This window comes from Acanthochromis polyacanthus, chromosome 1 (assembly GCF_021347895.1).
Source record: "Acanthochromis polyacanthus isolate Apoly-LR-REF ecotype Palm Island chromosome 1, KAUST_Apoly_ChrSc, whole genome shotgun sequence".
Classification (NCBI taxonomy): domain Eukaryota; kingdom Metazoa; phylum Chordata; class Actinopteri; family Pomacentridae; genus Acanthochromis; species Acanthochromis polyacanthus.
This window is the reverse complement of record NC_067113.1, coordinates 52388281-52413095: the sequence shown is the minus strand read 5'-3', so window position 1 is coordinate 52413095 and position 24815 is coordinate 52388281. Positions and strand designations below refer to the sequence as shown.

At 40.1% G+C, this 24815-nt stretch overlaps 1 long non-coding RNA gene across 1 annotated transcript; it reads right to left on the bottom strand.

Moving 5' to 3' along the window:
* Positions 1-849: 849 nt before the first annotated feature.
* On the bottom strand, positions 850-15981 carry LOC127537052 (uncharacterized). The gene is made up of 2 exons (XR_007946446.1): positions 15933-15981; positions 850-2521 (listed from the first exon to the last, which is right to left on the bottom strand). It is a non-coding gene; the product is annotated as an uncharacterized LOC127537052 (long non-coding RNA).
* Between the last annotated feature and the right edge of the window lie 8834 nt (positions 15982-24815).

Below are 24815 nucleotides of genomic sequence, written 5' to 3'. Positions count from 1 at the left end.
CTTGTGGGCCACTGTAATTCAGTTTTGAAGCATGCGAAAGGCACCACACCTACGGAACATGAAAGGAGTACAGAAATGCTTTTAAAACTATGTTTAACGACGCTTTGATGTCATATTTAGGTCGGCTTATTCATGGTCACAGCTAATGATCTGCCTCAGGCAACAAGGCACACGTTGCAGTCACAATACGCGTTCGTTTGTGTGTTAATGCGAGTGTGTCATTATTTGTAGTGTTCTGGAGGCTATAAATATTCAGCAAATATTCCTCTGCTCCCTCAGATGGGTGAATGAATGCAGATGCAGCCAGTCTTAGTGTTCTGGCAGCTTTGTTTTAACGAGATAATGTGCAAGATGATACAAATATATATTGACATGTCAACATCGTGTATTTGTTGCATATAAATAATATAATAGAGGTGGAGGAAATGGTCAGATCTGATAACGGAACCTGAAAATAGTATAAGTAATAATCTCATCAGCTGAATATCCTGTCAGTGTCATCATATCGTGAATTACATTACTGAGTAAACATTACTGATGCATTAATGTCTAATTAGCATTTTAGTGTTGAAGCAAATTTTAATTGTATATTATTTTATATAGCTGTATCAATTCATTGATTTAATCGTCAATGATTCGGATGATCACTCCCTGGTTTTGAGCCATTTAAATTTGAATATTTTCTGGTTTCTTTACTCCTCTATGATCCTAAACTGAATATCTTTGTGTTGTCGACGAAACAAGACATTTGCCATTTAGGGATTTGAAAAATCATGCAATTTTTAACCTTTTTATGATGTTTTATAGACCAAAGAACTAATTGACAAATTAGGAGAATAATCCACAATGAAAATAATCATCACATAAACCAATAACATTTAATATATACCATTATTAACATATTTGTTTTCATTTTGCATTTTGCCACATAGCTTAGCTAGTAAAAATCCTAAAAAAATTCACATTTAAATCAGAATGTTTTCTGGTTTCTTTACTCTTCTATGATCCTAAACTGAATATCTTTGTGCTGTGGATAAAACAAGACATTTAAGGACGTCAGAAATCACGGCAACATAGAATGGGGCCATTTAGTATAGATCTACCCACAAACAAAATGACCTTGAGCTGAGCACAGGCGTGTGTTATGTATGGATACCGAATCACGTGACCTAAATATGTAGCAAGCGGCTGGAATTGATGGGACTCGGAAACACCCCTACTTATTCCGGCAAATAAGTCCAGATAAGCTGCAGTGTGAATTTATAGTAGGATTGCAATCATGTGATTGTCAGCAGGCCGCTGACATAGCATTCACTTGTCATAGTTACAGCGATGCCATGCTGCTATCTTGCAATGATACAGAAATCGTTAACAAATCCATGGATCCAGACTATAAGTCGCATCACTGCCAAGTCTAATCACTTCGTCCTTGTGTCATTTCTGACCTTCCCTGAAGATTTCATTGAAATCTGTTAGTCCGTTTTCGAGTAATTCTGCTAATAGACAGACAGACAGACAAACCAACGTTGATCGTCAAATAACTCCGCTGTGTTCCTTGGTGGAGTAATTAGCTCCTGCACTGTAATTAAGGTATTAGGTAGCAGAGATGTACTCAGATAAAGTAAACTATGTTTCAGTACTTTCCTAAATGTTATTTTTTTAAGGTTAATTTTCTTATCAACCTCTTTTAAAAAAAAAAAAATAATAGTCACAAATAGCTCATAAATCTCAGTAATAATACTGTGAAAATACTACACATGTATAGTTTGAAGCAGATTTTTGTCATTTTCTTGTTCATGAGCTATATCATGCTGCAGCCAAAAACAAACACCACGGTGTGGAAATATACACTTCCTCTTCAGAGCGGTACACATCTTCTTTAGGCTTCAAAACAAGAGACTATTAGGCGTCTGTCTGTCTCTGTCAGCATCATCTTCTGTCAATCTGAAAGTGTCTGTGTGCTCTGACCCTTTATTTAGGTCACCATCAGTGTAGGTCTGTTTCCCAGCAGCATCTGTACCACATCAACTCCAACAAATAGCCTCTCGTTGCGTATTGTTGCCATTATCTGAACAATAAGATCATGGTTTGTCAAATAATTCCACTCCATGGTGAGGAGCTGGTTTGTGCAGCGGTTGTCCAGCTGTCATCATTCATTTTCCTTTGAGCAAAATATAGCGACACAATCAGCAAAAACTCAGGCTGCGTTCCCCTCGGGCTCGTGATAATGTAAAATGGGCTTGATGTTTCACGAGTCTGCTGATGTGGAATGACTTGATGCAAACTTGTTGCGTTGTGGGGCTTCAAAGATTTATATTTTAATAGCCTGCTGCACATGCGATGCGTTATATCAGATCTCATTCGTGCCACGATCGTCTCAGATAACGCGAATGACATTTACTCCCTTGAATCTTTCTGGAAGATGTCCTTGAGTTGTTTTTTTTTTCTTTTTTGTGCAGGTCTCCCAAAGTGATCGCGATAAGATTAGAAGTGCACTGTCTTCCTGTGATTCAGCTCCAACCTGAGGAGATAAAGAGCAGCGTTTCAGATCATCGGGCTGTCAGATAGGAGCCATAGTGGAGAACAAATTCAAGACAACTCCCGGTGTGCAGGAGGGATGATAAAAGCATCACCGCAGGGGAGAGACAGTGGGTAGCTGTGGTGTGAGAGTGTGTGTGTGAAGGTAAGATGAATAACACAGAACATGTACTAGGATTACAGTAATCTGAGTATATTAAATTGGTCACTTTAATACGTTTGTGTAAAAATGGGAAAATGTTGGATCAAAGAGACACATTCTATTGGGAGATTATATTCATGTTTTATCTTACCATTGCGCCTCAATGCGTGTAGTTTGCAGATGATGCCATTCAAATGAGTCCAGAACCGGAGTACATTGTTCATTTAGCGTCATATTCAATGTATTTTGGAGACAAAGTAATTGAGAGAAATCAGATTATGTTAGATCAACACAAAGGATTATATTGCTGGGTCAAATCTCAAGCGGGTGCTTGGTAATCCGTAACAGATTACATTTTTAAAAGGAGCCTGTAGCGCGCGTGGATGGACGTGTGGCGGAGATTGGAAACGGTTTGGAGATGAGCGCCCTATCGGTGGGGCTGCAGGAGGAGATGATAGAAATTGCTTGTGACTGTGCTCTGTTCTCACATCCAGCCTCCCGCCCAGCGTCTGCATCTACTTGGCCATTATGAGTGTGCAGGTAGGACGCAGCGAGAGCAGGAAGAGAGCTATGGGTGAGGAAGCGAACAGAGAAACCATGAGTCAGAACTGATGGAGGAAGATGCATGCAGCACGCAGACAAATACTCCTGCTGGGTTTCCTCGTAACTGAGGCTACCTCTGCATTTGTTAAGTAACATCTTGGTGCGTTTTAGAAAAAGTAACGATCCTTTTGTGTGGTTGAGCAGCCCTCAGAAACAATGAATCCTCTCATTTCAATTATGTCAGGGAAAATCTATTATTTTAATTGCTAATTATTTGGCTATGTAATGTCAGGAAGTAGCATCACAAGTTTCCAGAGTCGACTGCAATGAATTCAAATTATTTTGCTGTATTGGGTTATATATTATCTATTATTTTTTGTACATACTGGAGATGAACTTTTTGCTTATTGATTCATTGGTTAATTGTTTTGAGCTCAACATGACACAGTAAAGGGTTCACACAGTGCAAGAAGTCATTACTGTGTCATGTTGAGCTCAAACAGACACTGACATTATAAGACCCTCTATGAGTGGATATTGTTTGTAGCGAGCTAAGAGTCTTTTTTTTGGCATTTATTTCCTTTATTATATTGTGACAGTGAAGAGAGACAGGAAATACTAGGACATAGTGGAAAGGATTGGCATGCAGTTAAAGTCTAGGCCAACTGGGATTCAAATGAGGGACCTTTGTGATGTGCTCCCTAAATGGCTTTATGTTCTTAATTTAGGAATTTCACACTTTTCCTTGTGGATCACTTGAAGCTGTGAGATATTTTTAGGCTGAGCACTAAAGGGATTTGTATATTTCAGACAAAAGGTCTCTCTGAATGCTGAACACTTTTTCTGACATGATTTTTTTGTAACTTTCTGAATCCAACTAGCACAAGTAAGCAGGATGAAATTTTTGGCAATGAAGTGCAATGCAATCAATGCTTTGACAGAAAAAGTATCTGAATATGTGTCATCCACATCTGCTGTCTTTTATACAACTGAAAGAACAACCTGGCATTTAATTTATCACTGCACAGTCCAATTTAGATCAGTATAACGAACCCTGTGGGGGTAGTTATGGAGTCATGAGGCTGTAGTTGCAAGCCATCCATTCCTTGTGTGACCAAACTGAGAGCTGTGTTTGTATTCTTGCACAAGATCAAGTATGTTTCTGCTGGGTGTCGGACTGAACCAAGGTACTGTTTGTGATATTCATGGACGGGATCCCAAAGTGCAGCTGTGGTGAGGACGAGGGTGTCCACTTTGGGAACCTCAGAGTCGTGCCTCCGCTTGTCGCAGATGATGTTGTTCTGGGGGTTTCATCGGGGCAAGACCTTCAGCACACATTGGGGCGGTTTGCAGCTGAGTGTGAAGTGTCTCAGATGAGAGTCAGCACCTCCTAGTCCAAGGCCACGGTTCTCTGCGGGAAACCGGCGGATTGTTCCCTTTGGGTTGTGGGTGAGCTGCTGTCCCGAGTAAACGAGTTTAAGCATCTCGGGATGTTGTTCACAAATGATGGGAAAATGGAGCGAAAAATATGAAGACAGATTGGTACAGCATCAACAATAAGGCAGACGTTGTACCAAACCTTCCATGGTGAAGACGGAGCTGAGCTGGAAGGTAAAGCTCTTAATTTTACCAGTAAATCTTCGTTCCAACCCTCAGCTATGGTCATGAGGTCTGGGTAGTGACTGAAAGAACAAGATTGTGGATACAAGCAGCAGGATTTAAGTTTCCCCCATAGGGTGACTGGACTCGAACTTAGAGATAGAGCGAGAAGATTGGACACCTGGAGGGAGCTCAGAGTAGAGTCACTGCTCCTTCACCTTTTAAGAAGCTAGCTGAGATCTGGTTAAGATGCCCCCTGGGCCAATTCCTTTAGAGGTTTCCCAAGCATCTTCAACTGGTTGGAAGCTCCAGTGTCGACCCAGAATTCACTGCAGGGATTATTTATCTCATCTGGCCTGTGAACACTGCAGGACCCCACCAGGATGAACTGGAGAGAGTTACTGGTTAGAGGGACGACTGGAATAACCTGCTGGTAGTGCAAACTGACCCAGGTTAAGTGGAAGAAAATGGATGGATGAATATAATGGAGACCAGCAGTGCTTTATGGACAGAGCTGCAATGCTTCAGTGTCACCACGAAGCTCAGCACGGATCATTTTTATCTGCAGTGACAAATGATAAAGCAATGCCTCCCTGTTTGAATTTAACCTCAGGCTGAAATCAGGGCATCAATAACCATGAGGAAAAATGATTGTACGTTCTGCATGCAGTGGAATTAATGAACACATATACAGTTGATCATCTGAGCTGAAGCAGGGGGAAGGCAGAGTGGGCTGCATGTCTGAATGCATTTGTAACTTTGTTCATACACGTATCCCTGTGTGTTTGTGTTGGTTTACTCTCGTGATGCTAATGCAAGTTTACAAAGATTGTGGGCGGTTTGTGACTTAATGTGGTTTTCACATTTGATTACGGTCACATCACAGAGCCCCTTCAAGGATAATGCTCGCTCCGCATCGCCCTCTTCCTCTGTCACACGCAAACACACAATGCACACATGTACTATAAGCTCACGAGAAGTGAAGATATGCAGTAAGCTAAACTATGATGGGACATGGGAAAACTTGAGTGAATCACTGAAATAAAAGGTGTGAATCTGGTAACTGTTTTAAGTCTTTCCTGACCTTTTAACTTCACCTTCTTTGTATTTGATAATGGAGGGAAGCTGAAGATTTAAGATTTCTTTTGGACAGTGGTCACCTATTTCAAAGCTACAGTATATTGTTGCTACAGCACAGTATACAATATTATGAAAATAAAGCAGAATTTTTTTTAGGTGCATGTAATAGCTACCAAAGTAGCAAATATGAATTTAAAAAATAACTTAATTTTTGTGTCTATGTGGGTGAGATGCCACTAAACACATAAATGTGAATAATAAAAATTGAGCAAATACATTTTCAGGATAAAAATAAATGAGTAAACAGAATAATATGATAATAGTGAGGACAGTCACAGATGAAGGATAAAACATTTATCTGTGGTTGTGCTCATAGTGTACAGGCAACTAAATGTTCATCTCCAGATGGTTTTACATCTGAGCTGCTCCCACTCGCACATGTAAATGCTAAATTAATTGTGTCAACTAAGTGCTTTTCTTCAGCCATTAAGACCTGCATGTGTGCTTCTTGGACACCTCCGGTCTTAGTGGGCTCAAAGCAGAGACATTGGCAATAATAAAAAATATCAGCATTGATGTGTGTACGTTGTGTATATTCTGTTGCCGGTTTCTGTTTCTCTGCAGTATATTGGGCCTTGGCAGAGGATGTTTTCTTCACGAATGAGGCCAGTTGGAGCAAAAAGCAACACAATAGTCCTGAAATTTCACAGAGATGGGCTTACTTCACACTCAGTTGTACGTGTGTCTGTGTGTGAGAATGTGTCTGCAGGGCCGGTTGGAGTTCACACTTCACAGATCATCGAATGGATAAATCAGTTCGGAGGCTTGCGGGAATAAGTAAATGTATGTTTTTGAGCGTATGTGTGGAGTTACGCAAGCAAAGCTGCACAAGCGTATTCGCATGCCCCAGTTCCTGTGCACTATAATGTGCATGTTGCTTTGCACATGCCACACTGCTGCACACACCACTGCGTAACATGTTTGCAAATGTGATTTTTTTTGTGTGTGTGTGTGTGTGCACATACAGATTTATTTGCGTATTCACACAGCTGCATGCATATCGGACGTGCAGCATCCGTCACGCGCAGGGTCTGGCGAGAGAGAGCAGCCCCTAATGGGTCATCCTTGCAGCCATAAAAGACACCTGTCAAAGTGTCTCTCCTGCAGAGCTGTCATTACGTTGAACGTGTGCATGCCGGTTTCCTCCTCGATGCACAAATTGACAGTCTGCTCAGCTGTAATTTTATTTAATCTGTGGTATCACCCCACGTACACAGGAACAAGAATCTTCCACAGTGGTAAGAGTGAACATCACAGTGAGTTAAGCTGAAACTCAGCTGTTCAAGCTGCACAACTGGAGCCGACATCTGACTTGAGGTCAGGAGTTCATGTGTTTTTCCCAGCTTTGTGTGTTGGGCTCTGATTGTCAGAGCAATTATTGCCTGCTACTGACACTTGATAATCCACTTTCACACAGTTATAGTACGGAGTGTAAGTACAGAGATATTTTTGGAGTAATTAGTTCCCTTTACCTCTTGAAAATAATGTCATCTTTCAATTTACATAACCTTGCAATACTACCAATATGATTTTAAACTACTTACCATGATGATTTTAAAATATGCTTCATAATCTTTGATTGGTAACTAGGTCATAAATTCATAAAATGTTTATACTCTTAATTTATTCTAATCCATATTTTAGCGCTAATGTACTGTAAAGTGTTACCAAGCAATGTTTGTTCTTGTAAATGTAAGTAGGGCTGAAATAACGAGTTGATTTATTGATGAGATAAACAGAAAGTCTATAACCGCCTGTGTGAGAGTGAGCTAGTCAGAGTGGTGCTTTGAGCTAAATGCTAATGCTATCATGATGGCAAGATCACAGTGATATTTCTAACAGGCTGATGTCTGACAGTATAAGGTTTCCTGTGTTCACCGTTTTAGTTTAGGATGTTAGCATTAGAGATGCAAATTCTGAATTATTTCCTTGATAGCTGGCCGTACTAGTGATCAATAATAGATTAGTTGTTACACTGAGTGAAATACAGTTGAAGGTCTTGCTGATGAAAACGTTTTAAACACTTAGACTTAATAATTGCTGCAAAATCTGTTGCTTTACATTAGAAATGGATATAACAAAACACCAGACTACTTGGAATATAAATTCAATAGCAAAACAGTATCGACCTTATATAAACTTTCAATTCAACAAGTGGCCTTACAGTTGATGGGGCTTGATTAGATATAAAGGCATAGCTCTCATCATCATATTTTTATCATAAAGGGAGCACAGAAATTTCTTCAGCCTCAGGTGGTGTTTAGGTAAAATCACATAAGTAATTTGAATCCAATCTCTCCAGACCTTGAATGTACCAATTTTTTGCATCAGTCGATTAGAGGTATTTAAGATGTGACGCTCTCAACCAAACTATTGAACAAAGCAATACTTCAAGTCACAACGATTTCACTGTCAATTCATTCACTGAGAATATTACAGAGCAGTCAGTTCATCTAAAACATAAAATTCCTTCCATTGAAGCAAAATGACCATTTCTTTTAAGCACAATAAAAAAAGCTCACATATTGCAGTCCAAAACTGTAGAGTTTACCTGGAAAGTCCAACATGATAAAAATAAATTGAGGGCTGATTATTTAAGTCAATGATGCAGCACCGAAAGAAATTAAGTGTCTATCAAACCCCATAATGGTGAAAAAATTCAGTCTGTATATTCAAATAAAAAAATGATTGCAACATGAACACGGTGGAAATCTTACGAGCACGGACCTACTAAGGTTACTTCAATTTCTCTCTTTGTCATATTGTGAGGCTGTTCTCTCTGTTCATAGTGGCCTTGAATCCTATATTTTCAGCCCGATCTCACGAGGATTCGTGAAACTGTCACGTAAATTTTTGTTTCGGCTTCGTGCGCACCAACACGATTTCGTCATGTTTTTCGTGCCGCTCACCACGAAATGCACACCAATGTATTTTAAACGGCGGACTTTTCGTGCCACTCAGAACATATTTCAAAAGAATGTGTATATTATATTTTTAATGTAAAACCGCGGCGAATCCAACGCTATATTTTGCATGACATCGTCCCTAAACATAACCCTAACCATAATCCTAACCATAACCTAACCATAACCTAACCATAAGCCGGTGGTACACTTACCAATTTGCATAGGAATTTCAAGAATGTCCGGCGGCCGGCGGCCGCAAACGCAATCACACAAGCAGTATACGCCGATGGACAGCTTAGATCGTCATGAATCCGCCGGTATAAACCACTTTCAGATGTGATTACCACAGCGAAAAACATTTCGTGGTGAGCGGCACGAAAAACATGACGAAATCATGTTGGTGCGCACGAAATCGAAACTAAAACTTACGTGACAGTTTCACGAATCCCCGTGAGACCGGGTTGATATTTTATATCCTATATTTTACCTTCAGTTGTCATGGTGAGAAGAATATCATTCTTTTTTAAGTCTTGAAACCGATTTTATTGGATTCCTTGACCCCAAAAATTTACAATTTGACACCAAGTTTGCCATTATAGCTATAACAGAAGCAAAGATATGGGCCTCTCAAGGATGGTCGGCGGCCATTATAAAAATGGCCGCCAAAGCGTGATCTCACTTGTGTCTTAGGATAAATTTACTTGTATGACCCTAAGGTACTTCCATACCAAAGGGGACCTTTGTATCATGATTTGAAGTCAAAAGTTGATTAACCTCCCTACTACTATGGAAATACAGCTGAAGTCATAGCAGAGCGGTCGTTCTTAACATCTTTGTGGGGATTTTTTTGCAGCTGTAAAATCAGGATTTTAGTGTTGCAGAGCAGCAGCTTGGAAGTGACATGTAATCTTAATTAGCTACATCTCAGTTCCTATTTCATACTCGTTTCTGATAAAACAGAAAAATAAGTGAAAACAGCTTTTTTGGGAATTCAGCTGCAAATGTGAGCACAGAGTAGCCTAGCCGCGCTAGACAACCCACGGCAACGAATTTAATTCTCTGCCAGGGTGGGTCTAGTTACCCTCCATAAGGCTCGAGGCTGGATTCTCCTAAAACTGGCCAGACAAATCACCATGAAGTGTAGAGTCAGAAGGTGGGCGTAACTAAGTGACGACAGAGGCGCGACGATTCTGACAGAAACAACCTGCGCACAATAAACAGTTATCTTTCGACTCAGCTTTGGCCAGAGCCCTTAAAGATTTGAAGCTAAAATTCAACTTGAAAGATAAACAAAGGACGGCACTGAAGTGTTTCATTGAGAAGAAAGACGTATTTGGACTTATGCCGACGGGATATGGCAAATCCTTAATATACCAGTTGGCTCCGCTGGTTGGGAAGCTAATGGGACTTAGCCACAATCCGCCGGCGCTCTCGGAACTCCGTCAGCCTATTTGTTGCACTGATTGGTTGTATACCTACCCAATTGCTGCAGAGTGATTTGAAAGACAACCTTTTAACCCGCCTCCCTCCTTGTCGAGCGGCCTTAGACCCTTGTGCCTTCAGAACTTGGGTCTAGTGCGGCTAGGCTAAGCACAGAGAGCAAGAGAGAAGGAAATGGATGTAAAGTTTTCCTTCTGCCATCCCAACTCTACATATTGTACAAGCCATCAAATTTGAAATACCTCCATGCTTCCAAATTCTTGGCTCTTTGGAAACCTTCACATTTAACCGAATCAGTCATCATTGTCTAAAATTACAGCACTGACTGCTACAATAGCAGGAGCCAAAAAGCAACTAATGTGATGACACAGTCACAGAAGAACAGCATTTGTCAGCTGCATACGGTGGTTATAAATACCGATGTCGACTTATTTTCAGCTTCAGGGTTTTGCAGAGCAATTGTGGCAACTTTAGAACAAAACTGACACTGAAACGCTGCTAAAAGTCCCTGACAGGAACATGTGGTTCGCATTTTCTTGCTTTTATAGTTGCCGCTCTACTTGTGAATATCCATTTGGTAGTCAGAGAAAGTTCCCACACATTCACGGTATGTACAGGAGTATTCTGAGCTACTGTAAAATAGTGTGTATTTTTGTCTGTGTGCCGCACTGTTTTCTATTCATACTGCGGTACAAGTCGGTGTAAGATGACACCAGTGTTAACACCAGGATCTAACTCCCTCGCCCTGGCTGCTTCTCCTCCTCTGTAACATACAAAGTAATTACATCTCTTTCCACTACACACCCGTCCCTCACACACACCACACCCTCGTCTCTAGGCTCCAAATGTCAGCCTCATCAGCTCAATTATCCACTGACTTAAACAACATCCTTACATAACCCATTTAGGTCTCTGCTGTCTGAGAGCTCGGAGGTGACAAACTTCCAGCGTCTCCCACCGTCCAAATTATTGCTTCTGTGTTTTCTCACCTGCAAGAAACGGCCATTTTAATTACACTGTGTCATATTAATTACATACATTTTACTCATGTGCTCGTTTACCTGCACTCAGACGTTGTGCGTCATAAACCTGTGGAGGATGTACTTAAATAAAAACCTGTTTACTTTACATTTCTTTTGCTTCCTTGTCTGTATGCATCATCAGTCCAAAGGTCATTGAATAACTAAATCATTCCCGTGAATACATAATTGGCTTATTCATGAGCGTCCATAAATAGGATTCTGTCACTCAACCGTTTTCATTCATATTTCCCCGACTCGTTTTATTTCCATTTCTCTGCCGAGCATAGCGTCGTATTTATGGATCAGCATTTATGGATCAGCATTTATGGAGAATAGATTCACTTTGATGAGGCAATGCTCCACTGGAGAAGACTTATGATCTATTTTTGTACAATAGCACATGGGACTCACGTGCCTGGTAATAAAATGCCCTTGATGTGTGCCCTTTGTCTCATAGAGGGAGAAAAAGCCGCACATGCATACATAATAGGAGGTTGGGGGGGGGTAACTATTTTGAGATTACTTTTTTTCTTTCTTTTGACTATGCGATTCATTTGCCTGCTGGTGGAAAATAGATGTGAATCACTCACCGTGGCTGCTCTCCAACATCCATTCACTCTCTACGCTCTCCATTCTTCTGTCCTGATTTACTGTCACTCTGCCGTTAAGTCACTCTGCCTCCCCTCCTTTGCTCCCAGTTTTCATCTCCTTATTTTACCCTTTTGATTTCTTTCAAATGTTCTTCTCACTACTCCAGCATCAAAAACACAAATATATTTGTGCCAGTGTAGATTCTGGATGTCATTTAACTCCACAATTCACCTGCCTCCCTCCTGCCCTCACCCTTTTCTCCTCTCTGAGGGCACCCTGAATGGCCTCTGTGATGTAATTGTCTATGAGAGTCATGTCACTGGGGCTGAGCAGGAGATTAGAGACAGAAATGGAGTGGAGTGCCGACAGAAAAGTGCGGGCTAGGAAAACGGTTCTCACCGCTGCCTGTAATATTTTTAGAACTCCATGTCATCCTCTTACTACAACCTTTTCCAATCAATCTGTTGGGCTTTAGAGTTTTTTTGGTCATTGCTGTTCTGTTAGAAGAAACGCCTCTATAATGTTTGATCCCGAACAAACCATTATGACAATACTCTTAACCCTCCTGTCGTGCTGCGGGTCAAATTGACCCGTTTCAAAGTTTTAAAAATGTGGAAAAAATATATATATTTTCACAGTGAAAACTTCCACATTTTCAAAAAAAATTTTAGGAAATTTTTAAACATTTTTTGGTGGGAAAAAAAACAAATAAAAAAATGTTTCAGAACATTCAGAAAAGAAAATCAACCAAAATCCAGTGAATTTCGCTGTCAAATTTGGGGATTTTTTAATTTAAAAAATTTTACTTTTGAGGAAAACTTTTCAGGAATTTTCTTCCTGAAGATTTTGCAAATTTTTATAAATTTGGGTAAATTTTTTCTGAATTTTTGGACTTTTTTTCAGACAAGGCAACAACATTTTTTGGTAAGGACAACACGAGGGTTAAAGAAATAGTTTGGCATTTTGGAAAGTGTACTTATAGTTGTGAACAAAAGTTTCAGGACACTTGTAAAGACCATGTATATCATGGCAGTCTTTAGTCTCCAATGATTCATACAACCTTCAATTTTCTATTATTAAATAATGCATAAAACATTTTCATTTGGTTCTTTAAAAATTAAAAAAAAAGGTCTTCAGGAACTCTGACAAAATCTACTGGGTCAAAAAATAAACATGGAGTAATTCCATGATTTGATTAACTGTCTCTTGGCCATCTTCGCCTCAGTTGATACCTCAGTGTATGGTTGCATTTCTCGACAAAATTGGTGCAATTTAACAAAATTTGTTGGCTTTTTGACACAGACTTGTTGCTTCTTCACTGTCCACAGGTTCTTTATGAGGTTTACATCAGAAGGCCAATCTAAAATCTTAATTCTTGCCTCATTTAGCCATTTCTTCACCATTTTTCATGTGTCTATGGACTCATTGTCTTGCTGGAACACCGAACTGTGTCCGAGACCCAACCTTCTGGCTGATTATTTTAGGTTTTCCTGAAGAATGTACCGTTAATCCTCCTTCTGCATTATTTCCTTTACTTTGTGTAAAGCACCAGCTCCACTGGCAACAAAACAGCCCAAGGGCATAATACTGCCACCACCATGCTTGATGTAAGGTTTGGCGTTCTTGGAGTTTAAGACTGTACCTTCTCTCCTCCGAACATATTGAAAGATAAAGAGACTTTACAGTCATTGTGCAGAAGTACAATGAAATTCTGGTCATTATGGCCAATTATCAAATTTGTGTTTCATTTGACCACAGAAATTTCCTCAAGAAGTCATTTTCTGTATCCTTGTCATCAGCAGAATCTTCAGTCATACGTTAGGGGGTCTTTTCTGGAGGAAGACCTTCCTTCTTGCACAGCAACCCCTAAGTTCATTGCAATGTACAGCTGCACAGTGGATTTTTGAATCTGTAGCTGCTTTCAAATGGCTTCAAATCACTTTCTTAACTTGTCCAAGGCAAAGACTTGAAATAGAATGAATAAAATATGCACTTACAGAGTGATCAAAAAAGTCTTCTGTATAATACAGAGTGTCCCTAAAGTCTGGAAACATAGGAAATCATATTAAGTATAATTTATTTTTGCCTCCACAGATTAAATATGTCTTTGTCGAAAGAAGAAATAGTTAAACTGGTAATTCTCAGTGGACATGAAGGATGGACATATTGAAACATAAGTTAGGGAAGTGATTTTTTGGGGGGCTAGCATGAATTTCAGCCATGAGCAATTCTTTAATTTCGACTGATGCATTTGGTGGTTTCTAAACACCTTCACCATCGTAGAAAAGCCAAGTGGAATCCTCCTTGGATGATGTGCATTAAAATCTTTTGATATGTCCATCCTTCATATCTACTGAGAAGTACCAGTTCAAGTCTTTCTTCTTTACACGAAGCCATTTTTAATCTGTGAAAGCAAAAAGAATTGTAGTCGAGAGCAGAACGGTTGATATCGTGAACCTAAACTGTGTTAGTGGGTTATCAATTCAAGCTCATACTTACATCTAGGTAACTTATGGCAAATAATTTTACTAACTTGCAGTTTATTACAGTTTAGATCTCAGAATTAACACTTCCTTAAATCCTACATCTCAAGAAAAACTTACATAAAACATTCTAAAAATGTAGCGATGCAGGAAGCTTTATGGCAGAAAATCTTAACTGACATTGTCATGCTTCATATGTGCCTGCCTTCTCCTTGATTTTTCCAGTCACAGCTTCTCCTGATTCCTAAACTGTTGCCTCGTGGCTACTGTAGCGCCACGTTTAGCCCGAGCATCCTCAGCCATGACACCTCACGTCCTCTGTAGCATCGTGCTAATGAAAGCGGTTAGTTTAAGGAGCTTTAGCAAATCGCTGCATTTTTCTAGGTTTTATTCCTCTCTCTCAGTCTTCCCGAATCTCTCCCCCTCACTTTCTCTGCTATTCCCTCGCTCAGTTTATTGCACATTCCAGCTAAATCCACACAGCCCTCTGTGCTATTGTAGATAACGCTGCCTTGGCTCGGAGTCTTGGGGATCTGTCACTACGGCATTACAGAATGCATAATGTGCAGCCATGACACGAGCCTTGACACCTACTGTAAGGTCTGTTTAATGTGGAGTGTGAGTTACATGCAGTAATTTCACACGGGCAAATATTAAACGGTCTGTTAGCCGAATTTGGCTAAAGGGAGCAAATGGCTGGGGTTCATTACTGTACGTAGCTTTGTGGTTGTGGAAGGCTGCGTATGTGTATCAACGCTGTCTGCTCTCATCATCACTGTTTACTCTGCAGAGATGCATTTAGGCATTTTGAGAACAGGCAATATAAATTTTCAGCATTTTAATGCCTTGTCGCCCTTGGAAAGACTTTTTTCAGCTTAATTATGACCCACTGGCACAGTCAGTTGAAGCTTATCAATTCCCTACATGGAAACATATATTCTAAAAACTTTTATAATAAGCCAACAGACATCAAGTTTGGACTTTATAATCTTCTCTATATCTCAGAAATCCACTATTCATGGTGCCACAACGAGGCAATGGATCACCACCGTGGAGGCTGAATTTCCGAGCAAGCCGGAGACTGAAGGTGCTGCCAGCTAGTCTCTTTAACCTTTATCAGACTGCAGATAGAATCGCAGATAACCTTAAAAGACAGAGGGAGGGAAGGAGTAGGAGTGAGTGGGATGGATGAAAAGAGGACTTAAGAGGAGTGACAAAAGAATAAAAAGAAAGTAGTATGGAGTTTGTTGCAAAGTGTTTCCCCCTCGGGGGTTTAGAAAGGAGTAAAGTAAGTAAAGTTTATTTATATAACACCTTTCTGGATCAGACGTCACAAAGTGCCTCACAGGAGAAGATAAAAGACGAGGCAAATAGAGAGGTTGTGTAGGTAGTCGGTACAAAGTCAATGAATGGCCTGTAGTGTGCAGCGAGAGCCAAACAGTGTCCTTTACAGCCTGTCCATTATGTTGAAATGTTATTTGTGTTTCCCGTTTTAAACCCTCACACCACTATCTTTATTTTCTCTTACTCTTGCCCTTTCAGTCCAGCCGTCGATCCGTCTGTCTGTCTGTCGCGTCTCTGACTGCCTCGTTTGTCTCTGTGGCGGACTGATAAGAAAAGAGCCCGCCCTGTCTCGGAGGAGAAACCATGGAAACGTACCAGCCACGTGTTGACATCACAGCATGTTAAATATAACCGCCTCCCGTGCCACACAACTAGTTGTTCTGCCGTTGATCCTCGGCCGGCTATAAATACATGGTTTCCTTCCCATAATTGCAGCTCTAACAAGCTTGTTTGGATGGAGGGAGGCATAGGAAATGCCAGAGAGAAAGAACGAGAGCACCTTCTTCTCTCTATCTGTGCCTCACCGCTCTGTGTGTGTTTTTGTCTGTGTGTATGTGTGGTTTTGTGTGTGTCTGTGTGCATGTTTATCCGCTCATTTGATTCTTTCTCATTACAGTCCAATCAAGGAGATCGGTAGAGATTGCAGAACTCTTTGAGATAATCTCATTTAGGACAAACAGACTCCAAAATGACCTTATATAAAAAGACAGAGTATACTAGCAGCATTTTTGCATTCTCTGAGGTCATATACATGCCCCTTTTGCAAATACAAATTTAATATATTATAAGCTGATGTTTTAGCCCTGTGGTTGGTATACTTTAAAGGAGATGTCAACATGTAGACTTCCACATCTAACTCGAAGAAATTGTTGGACTCTTTAGGGAAATGCCGTCTGCTTTTCCTGCAGCATGGTGATGTGCCTAAACACCATAACACTCAAGACTGGTGTGAGGAGCATGACAAAGAGCTAAAGGTCTCGATTTGGCTTCTACATTCCTGAGATCTCCATCCAAATGAGGATTTGTGGGATGTGCAATCCATAGAGACCCTACCTTGCAATGTCCAGAACTGAAAGGATCTGCTGTTAATATCTTGGTGACACCTTGAGAGGTCTGTGCAGTCCTGACATCGACAGATCAGAACTATTTTGACTGTGCAACAGTAGACGAGTGTTTTTAATGTTGTGGCTGATTGGAGTATAACCCATTTTGGTCTGAATATTCATCTAAATGTAGGTAGATTTTAAGTAAGTAGAGAGACTGATTATCGGCCTGATTATTGATAAATTAAATACGCTACTACAGATTTGATGCAGCCTTCTCTCTCTGTCTGTAGTCACTCTGTGGTCTCAGTAGTGTCTTTAAAGCAAAAACTGCAAAAAAAAACCCAGGAAATTAGCGTCTCTCACGGTGGCTATGGCTCTGATAATGGATAGCAACTAAATTACAAGGCAGCCACAATTTAACCTGAAATAGAATCTGAAAAACAATATTTAATAATGCTTTACGATCTTGACCTTGAAAGAGTAAGAACAGTAGATGTAACTGCAGGAGACAAATTGATCAATTCTCAGTCGATCTCACACAAACAATTGGGAGCGTCCTAAATTAATCACTCTTATTTCTGTTTTACATATTTGGTTATAATCATCCTTATTAATGAAGAAGCCTAGGTATGAATGAGAGGTTCTCTGCAATCACATGCTGTTACAACATTACATTGCATGTATATCGATTCCAAATATCTGTTATCAGTCTGTCTTGATTACCAGTAATTATCACCAGTATCGGTTGATCTCTAATAAGAAATACTTAAACTGCTGACAAGAATTTTAATCTGAACTTCCAGCCTATTCCAAGAAGTGATTTGCTGCTTGTCATTTCACTCCTCAGGCTTATCTTTTTAGCAGTTACGTTGTGTGAATGCAGTTAAACATTAGCCACGGCACTGTTGTAGCTGGTGTGAAGCGCATTTATAAAAAGCATGTTTAACGCAGCAAACCAAAAAGACACAGAAGGGAATAAATCCAAAGTGCAAAGTGTTTGTCTTGAGCCTGTCTTCCTGTCTTTACGTAACTGTCACTGGTGTGCATGGGAGATGTTGGGAGCACAGAGGATTGCATGTTGTGACTCAGTCTCTTAGCAGCCACCTCATCTTCACAACCCCGCGGGTCCCCAGAGGCCGGAGTGGGGCCGACCAATCAGAGAGAGATGCCACTGTGACCAAGACGGCCGGTGCTGTGCTGTCGCCAGCCGAGAAATGGTTCCAGTCGCGGAAACGGACATGTTTATGTGCGTGCAGTATATGTGAATTTAATAGTGTGTGAGTGTGAAGAGAGAGAGGGCTCGGACGGTCTCTGTGAGGATGACTGAACCTGTGCATGAGTCCTTTTATATCCCATTGTCTTCTAATGCAGTTTAATCTCCATTAAACCCAGATGATTAGCTATTTACCCTACCTTGCCACACACACACACACACACACATGCATGCACAAATATACATCTAAGAGCACGAAATTCTTATGTATAGAATTTGAGATACAGCAGGTTTATTTTGTTGTCATGACTTCACATCCAAACTCCACACTGACCAATGTAGATATTCTTATCGAATACACAAATATTTAAAATAAGAATTAAATTTTTTTTTATTATATATGCTTCATAGGATCATACTGTTGTCCCCACATCATTACATTTAAACCAATGCATGCAGCTTCGAGCTTTCTGGGACAGCCCTCAGCCAGATTTGATGCTGCTTTATCTCGTAAATGTCTACATTTATCTGCACTTTACAACAAATACAACAGAGAAATTTAAGTCAATTACTACAGTAGAACATGATACTGTGATTGCAGTGTTGGTAAATGGGATGTACTGGTTGTGTATTTGTGTCATTGATCGGGAAAAGATGTGCAACTCCGTCAAAAACTTTCGCTGTATAGAATTTCCATTTGCAGCATGTCAATCGATTTCAATTATTTATTCATGGATTCTTGTTCATGATGCTGTTTCTCTCTTGAGGTAATAATGTGTTGTTGTTTCTTTTTTTTTTGCTTGGTACCAAAATAGTTCAAAAGCAGCTTTGGTAATTTTCTGCTGACTTTTCTCTATTAAGTATGTAATGATTGAAAATAGACCTCCTTCATACGAGGGATTATTTGGAATATTAAAACAGAACATGTTCTACTAAAGTAATGACTTGACAAAGCCAGTTACCTTGTTCCAGTAGCGCAGATGAAATTAAATATTGTTTTCTCTGCTGATGAACAGACTTAATGTGTCTGTCATACTGGCTTCATTCATGAGTTAAATTGAAAAAAAAAGCCAATTTTCAGAATATTGTATTAATTTTATCAGAGTTGGATTGATGAAGTAAAAGCAATTTCTCTAGGTGTGTTTTTTTCTGTCTTAAATGAATAGAGTTTGATTTTCATTTTTGCTCCGTGAAATATGAACGTCTTTTCTGCTGCAGAACCAAACAAAGTTAGTTTCAAATTGGAGTTTGATAAATCATTCAAACCTAATTCAAATATATTCAGATGCAGTGTTTCTGCAGTGGATGAAATTATGTAAAAATAAATAAATAAATAAATAATTTTAAAAAGTTTTAGAGCAATTTAAGGCTTTAAACACAGATGAACTTCTGGATCCAGAGATTCAAATGAAGCATCAGCAGAGTAGTGATAACACAGCATTTATTCAGTGTTTTGTTGTTTTGAGCTAAATGCTAATGTCTGCATGCTTGTATGCTTGCAGTAGCAATGCTAACATGAGTCTTTTTCAGGCATGACATGCAAAACATTGCTGCTTTATCAATCTGTCAAAGTGACTGTAATCAGACAGAGTTCACTGTAATGTTAATATCCCTCACAGCTTCATTCAGACAAAACAGAGAGACCGAAGGAGCCATAGTCCCGTGAGATATGTGTCATACATGTGAGATTAGACAGTACATCAGGTGACATAATGCATAATAGAGCACTAATAAACAAAAGACTCAAGCTAAACTGATAGCAAGCTCTCCAGATAGCCTAATTGATTTACAGTGAATGTGTGATGTAATCTAACCACTCCTTTACCAGCAGTAAAATAAAAATATCCCAGCAGCTGTGGACTATCATTATGTAACAAATTATTTCACTGTGTCTTATCTGAGCTGAGCGTTGACTCTGTGACAGCTCACCTGTCTGAGGTGAGGAACAGTTGTGTCTCCACATCGGTCGTAATTTCCAATCATGAGTTATTACTCCGCCAAGGAAAGTGGCGGAGTTATGACGATCGCGTTGGTTTGTCCGTCTGTTAGTCTGTTTGTCTGTTAGCAACATTACTCAAAAAATGCAGAAAGAAGTTCTTGGAGTTCAGAAGGTTTAGACAGTTAAACAGGAATATGCGTTTAAACAACCGTCTCTGGACCTTGCTCTCTGGCTGTGCACGAGGGAACGATGTGTGCTTCTTCTTCACACTCTTGGTGGCGGAAGTTGGGCAGGAAGTGTTCCCAGCACTGCATCTGCAGGTTGAGGTCTTTGGACAGCTCCTGTTTGATCATCAGTGTCTGATGGTCATGGGAGAAGAAGGTTTTACAGTGTTAAACTGGTGATGCTTTACATTCTCACTATATTCCCGGCCTGTGTCGTGTTTGTGATGATCAGCGTTGGCTTGTCTGTCTGTTTGTCTGTCCGTTCACAACATTACTCAAAAACAGACAAACAGATTTGAATGAAATTTTCAGGGAAGGTCAGAAATGAAACAAGGACTGAGTGATTAGATTTTGACAGTGATGGTGTTTATACTCTGGATCCACAGATTGTAAAAGATAGCGACACGGCGTTACTGTAACTATGACAACAAGTGAACACTACGTCAGCTGCCTGCAGACAATCACATGATTACAATCCAACTTCATATCGACTGCTGCGGACCACGAATTGTTTAGATTTTATCAGTCAGAAATGATACAATGACTGAGCAGCCTTGGCGGAGTGCTGCACTCTCTGAATGCTTTTCTTGTTAATGAAAGTTACTGCTGTTGTTCAACATGCGTAGATGAGCCCAACTCTTTTGCTTTGCTCATATGGATCCTCCTTCAACACCTACAAACGTGATAGCAACAAACCAAACTTTCTATTAATGTTACGTCCAAACTATAGACTGTATATAAAGTGGACGTAGCAGCTGGCTCCAAAATTGAAGCCAACCCGGAAGTGTCAAAAACTTGCAATATCACGCCGTCCGCTAGGGTTGGCTCCCTTTGCTCCATAGACCCCAATTCATCACCGGAAAAAATAAAATTTGATAGACTGATTTTCTACAGCTCAGGATTTTTTTTCCTGTTAGTTTTCATGGTCAAAATGAGAGATCAGGTGGCCGATCTTAAAATAAATCAATACTGAATTTTAAATAAATCGTTAAAGTTGGCGGAGCCAGGGGGCGTGGCTATACTTGATAGACAGTCCCATCGACTGGCCCTGCCCTGAGTTGCTCTCCGGTCCAGCCTGTTTGATGACGCTTTTTACGTCACTGGCTCCAAAAAATCCAAAATGGCGACCAGGAAGTAGCAAAATCCGGGCTTCATTTTCTCGGCGTTGAAACCAACGGGTGACGTCACGGTTAGTTCACGCCTGGTCCAAACCCAGATCACATTGATCTTATTACTCTAACCAGCCACAGACAATGCTGTTATTGCAATAATGCTTAGCTTACCCTGCTATCCCCACCCCAACCACTCCTCCACCACTCCCACTGTCTTCCCACCTGGTCGAGGCAGATGGCTGCCCTCTTGTAGCCTCGTTCTGTTGAAGGGTTATTTCATTTTACGTCTGGTTATATGAGAGGGGTTTTGTTTCCTTTCCAATGTTTCTGACTTCTTGTTCAAATGGAATCCAAAGGGGACTGTGGATTGTTCAGTTCAAAATGTCTAAATTCTTTACCTTACTGTGTAAAGAGATAAGAGATGACATATGTTGTGAATTGGTGCTATGGAAATACAACAGAACTGGGCTGAAGTGAATTAAATCTATGGATATTTCAGTGTCTAATAGATGTCAAATTGTAGGGCAAGGTGAATAGGAAAGGTGTTTTGTGATTTTTTTGACAAGCAAACTTTCTTTTGCATTCTCTTTGATGTTTTTGAACCGATATTAATGCTGAAATGTGGAAAAAGGCTTCTGTAAAATACTTCACACTACTTGAATGGCATTGCTTGTGCATGGCTAATTAATGTGAAGCTGCAGGTTAAACTTGTGCCTTGGTACGGGAATCTTACAAGGTCAGAGCTAATAAGATTGCTGTTGTAACTTTTACGTAAAAGTGACCTAAATGCTCATTCAGGCATGAAGTCAGCATCTTCAGCACTATTAAACTTACAGAAGGAGTGCATGTCTGAATGAGGCTTTGCTGATTTTTATCAGGGTTAATGTTTACATTGGATCACTATTGTGGTATGTAAGCATGCTAACAGATACTAATTAGTAGTAAACACACAGAATATCCTTAGTTTTGCAGGTGTTTGACCCAATTATACATCACCAAAGTGGTAAACATATAAAAAGGTGCACCGATTATTGACTGTATCTTGGAAGTGATTATGGCTGAAATGCAAGGTTCTGTATCCCCATTTGTGTGGCGATAGGGACACCTAACGAAGAAACCAAACATAAAAATCAATCATCATCATTCATCCACTCCCAAACAATGTGGTACTTCCTTTAATAGATGGAAGTTAGCCTTTTCATACAGAGCTTGTGGACGTTGCTTTGCACTATCCCAAAAGGCCACAGTGCTGATTCCTGGAAACAGTGATTTACTGAGTCCATGTGAGCAGACAGTAACTGAGATTTGGTTTTTTATTCTCATGCTACTTGTTTTTATTGCAAGTGTCCTTTGAAAACATGTCTAATCTGCAGGTGGGATCTGGGTCTCGGATTGTGCGTAATAGAAAAATCTGGCCCCTGACTTGGAATACAGTCGGCTGACCAAACTTGGATTGTTCTGTAGATGTAAGAAAATCATAAACAGGACTATCGTGCTTTTGATTTATGTCTGCTGTCCTTTTTTATCATTTCCTAAACAGTGATGCATGAGACCTCACACAAACTCGAGACTCACTGTGGCGGCAGCTAGTTCAGAGAGATAAGGGAGAATCGTAATGTAGGTCAGAGGAGAGCAAAAGGAGGTTGAGGGTCGAAGGTGAGGAGCAGGTTTATCTCCTGTGTGAGATCCTGGAATTCCTGTCTGCTGAGTATATGCATGCATATACGTGTGTGTGTGTGTATATGTAGTTTTATTTAAGTTAATTTTTAAAATTCTTCATGGAAATGTTAATTGCATTAGTTTGTCTTAGAACATTTGTTGCTCTGTTGAATTTGTGTGGGGGTTTTTTTCCTAAAAATTCATGATATTGTTGTTTGCTGGTAATGTAAAAGATTTTGAGAGAGAAACCCCTCAAGAAAGCCAAACTCGTAAGTTTTAAAGCAAGGGAAAAAAACTAATTTTTGTTATTTACTACGTACAAAGCATCTTAATGTTTGTAATCTTGTATTTTTGGTAAGTTTGTAGTTACTTACTCTCATTACTGTTTGCTAGTCTTATCCTTAAAGCAAAGACCAGGGAAAGTCATTGTTATCCAAAATGCTATATGTATGCAAGCCTTTTGAAATGAACAAAACTCTCTAGTTGTTGTCTGAATGTGAGTTGGTCTCGTTTGTTATTGCTGAAATTCGGTTTTCTGCTCTTTTATTTGTTACTGTGTCAGCGATGGGCTATAGATTATTCACAAAATACTTAACGGATGTCTTGCAAAGCTAATTAGGCCATTAATTCCAAGCAAACACTGTTTTTCCACACGAGGATAACTCTAGAATGTGGCTGCTGCACGGTGTCTGTCAATATACTGTTATTAACCATGACAGAAATTGAGTTTTGGCATTGATGAATTGATTCAGAAATGTAGTTGATAACCTGACGCGGATCCTGTTCCCAGCGTCCCGTGCACGTCTCTTATTCTGCAGGCCGATGCAATCTTTCGTTATAGCATCGGGGATAATTGCTTGGGGCTCTAACAACAGCAAGACATTACCTAGCCAGCTTTCACTTGAGCTATTGTGGGCTGTAAATTGGATGGTGAAATTGCCTTGTGGGTGAGTCTCCTATACTATCTACCCAGGCTAAGCCCTTCTGCCTTCTGTTTGGATAATATGCGAATAACATCCAGTGTCGGTTCCTCGTGATCACATGAATAAATATAAGGTGTGCTTACATTTGTGTGCATTCTGCATATTAATTCTGTTTTGCATTTTCAGACAGTACTTATTTATAGAGTCACATCCGCATGTGTGTGGAGACTGCATTTGTTAAGTTCCTTGTCCTATATGCACATGTTATTAGAAATGCAAAAGCGCGTCTCTTTGTGGGTGTGTGTAGTAACAGAGCTGTGTTAAATGACCTCTGGCCTCTACAGTCATTCACACCTCCGTCCGCTCGCACCCCCAGCATCTCCTCCCTCTATTTACAGCCACTTTCTTTGAAGTATTAATATGAGAACTCCTGAACTTGTGCCACCTAAATGTTCACCGCTTTTTTTTTTTTTCACCAAGGAGTAATTTTGCACCCAGTTTGACCCAGTTTGAGCGTCTCTCCACCTCCTGCATGCTTTAAAAAAAAATACAGGATGGTGGTTATTAGGAGTTTAGGAGGATTGGGTAGTGGGTGATGGATTTGAGAGATGAAGCGGATGAAAAGGAGTATATTTTAACCCAAATAACATGTCTTAGGACAGTCAGTTTTAGCCAGAGGGGCTCATTTTAACTTGTACTTTGTCTCTGGCCTGTTTTTTCTTTGGGTCTACTTAGGGCTGAATAAACAAGTGCTTTCATAATAGCGTGTCGAACATGCTCTGTTACGTCAAAGTGAGAGTTTTAGGAGAAGCACATGTGATGTCCGCCGCAGTATTTATTATACACTTTATCTTTATAAACTAGCAGGAAATGATTCACGATGCGGCTCTCCGATGTCGGCCAAACCACAGCTTTAAAATGCCACTGCCAGTTAAACTTAATAGCCTTTCT